The 2,500-nt window shown below is 46.3% G+C and overlaps 1 protein-coding gene across 2 annotated transcripts in view; it reads right to left on the bottom strand.

Moving 5' to 3' along the window:
- si:ch73-375g18.1 (kinesin-like protein KIF1C) overlaps positions 1-2,500 on the bottom strand; it is a 19,532-nt gene that overhangs the window by 11,865 nt on the left and 5,167 nt on the right. The window lies entirely within an intron of this gene.

Here is a 2,500-nt window from a genome sequence, read left to right on the forward strand (position 1 = left end):
TGTACAGTGTGTGTATAGTGGGTGTAAGGTGTGTGAGTGTATAGTGGATGTGTGTACAGTGTGTGTATAGTGGGTGTAAGGTGTGTGAGTGTATAGTGGATGTGTGTACAGTGTGTGTATAGTGGGTGTAAGGTGTGTGAGTGTATAGTGGATGTGTGTACAGTGTGTGTATAGTGGGTGTAAGGTGTGTGAGTGGTGTGTGTGTACAGTGTGTGTATAGTGGGTGTAAGGTGTGTGAGTGGTGTGTGTGTGTACAGTGTGTGTATAGTGGGTGTAAGGTGTGTGAGTGGTGTGTGTGTACAGTGTGTGTATAGTGGGTGTAAGGTGTGTGAGTGGTGTGTGTGTGTACAGTGTGTGTATAGTGGGTGTAAGGTGTGTGAGTGGTGTGTGTGTACAGTGTGTGTATAGTGGGTGTAAGGTGTGTGAGTGGTGTGTGTGTACAGTGTGTGTATAGTGGGTGTAAGGTGTGTGAGTGGTGTGTGTGTACAGTGTGTGTATAGTGGGTGTAAGGTGTGTGAGTGGTGTGTGTGTGTACAGTGTGTGTATAGTGGGTGTAAGGTGTGTGAGTGTATAGTGGATGTGTGTACAGTGTGTGTATAGTGGGTGTAAGGTGTGTGAGTGGTGTGTGTGTGTACAGTGTGTGTATAGTGGGTGTAAGGTGTGTGAGTGTATAGTGGATGTGTGTACAGTGTGTGTATAGTGGGTGTAAGGTGTGTGAGTGGTGTGTGTGTGTACAGTGTGTGTATAGTGGGTGTAAGGTGTGTGAGTGTATAGTGGATGTGTGTACAGTGTGTGTATAGTGGGTGTAAGGTGTGTGAGTGGTGTGTGTGTACAGTGTGTGTATAGTGGGTGTAAGGTGTGTGAGTGGTGTGTGTGTACAGTGTGTGTATAGTGGGTGTAAGGTGTGTGAGTGGTGTGTGTGTACAGTGTGTGTATAGTGGGTGTAAGGTGTGTGAGTGGTGTGTGTGTACAGTGTGTGTATAGTGGGTGTAAGGTGTGTGAGTGGTGTGTGTGTACAGTGTGTGTATAGTGGGTATAAGGTGTGTGAGTGGTGTGTGTGTACAGTGTGTGTATAGTGGGTATAAGGTGTGTGAGTGGTGTGTGTGTACAGTGTGTGTATAGTGGGTATAAGGTGTGTGAGTGGTGTGTGTGTATAGTGGGTGTAAGGTGTGTGAGTGTATAGTGGATGTGTGTATAGTGGGTGTAAGGTGTGTGTGTATAGTGGGTGTAAGGTGTGTGAGTGGTGTGTGTGTACAGTGTGTGTAAAGTGGGTATAAGGTGTGTGAGTGGTGTGTGTGTACAGTGTGTGTATAGTGGGTATAAGGTGTGTGAGTGGTGTGTGTGTACAGTGTGTGTATAGTGGGTATAAGGTGTGTGAGTGGTGTGTGTGTATAGTGGGTGTAAGGTGTGTGAGTGTATAGTGGATGTGTGTATAGTGGGTGTAAGGTGTGTGTGTATAGTGGGTGTAAGGTGTGTGAGTGGTGTGTGTGTATAGTGGGTGTAAGGTGTGTGAGTGTATAGTGGATGTGTGTATAGTGGGTGTAAGGTGTGTGTGTATAGTGGGTGTAAGGTGTGTGAGTGGTGTGTGTGTATAGTGGGTGTAAGGTGTGTGAGTGGTGTGTGTGTATAGTGGGTGTATAGTGGGTGTAAGGTGTGTGAGTGGTGTGTGTGTACAGTGTGTGTATAGTGGGTGTAAGGTGTGTGAGTGGTGTGTGTGTACAGTGTGTGTATAGTGGGTATAAGGTGTGTGAGTGGTGTGTGTGTACAGTGTGTGTATAGTGGGTATAAGGTGTGTGAGTGGTGTGTGTGTACAGTGTGTGTATAGTGGGTATAAGGTGTGTGAGTGGTGTGTGTGTATAGTGGGTGTAAGGTGTGTGAGTGTATAGTGGATGTGTGTATAGTGGGTGTAAGGTGTGTGTGTATAGTGGGTGTAAGGTGTGTGAGTGGTGTGTGTGTACAGTGTGTGTAAAGTGGGTATAAGGTGTGTGAGTGGTGTGTGTGTACAGTGTGTGTATAGTGGGTATAAGGTGTGTGAGTGGTGTGTGTGTATAGTGGGTGTAAGGTGTGTGAGTGTATAGTGGATGTGTGTATAGTGGGTGTAAGGTGTGTGTGTATAGTGGGTGTAAGGTGTGTGAGTGGTGTGTGTGTATAGTGGGTGTAAGGTGTGTGAGTGGTGTGTGTGTATAGTGGGTGTAAGGTGTGTGAGTGGTGTGTGTGTATAGTGGGTGTAAGGTGTGTGAGTGTATAGTGGATGTGTGTATAGTGGGTGTAAGGTGTGTGTGTATAGTGGGTGTAAGGTGTGTGAGTGGTGTGTGTGTATAGTGTGTGTATAGTGGGTATAAGGTGTGTGAGTGGTGTGTGTGTACAGTGTGTGTATAGTGGGTATAAGGTGTGTGAGTGGTGTGTGTGTATAGTGGGTGTAAGGTGTGTGAGTGTATAGTGGATGTGTGTATAGTGGGTGTAAGGTGTGTGTGTATAGTGGGTGTAAGGTGTGTGAGTG

This window comes from Trichomycterus rosablanca, chromosome 19 (genome assembly GCF_030014385.1).
Source record: "Trichomycterus rosablanca isolate fTriRos1 chromosome 19, fTriRos1.hap1, whole genome shotgun sequence".
NCBI classification, from domain to species: Eukaryota; Metazoa; Chordata; class Actinopteri; order Siluriformes; family Trichomycteridae; genus Trichomycterus; species Trichomycterus rosablanca.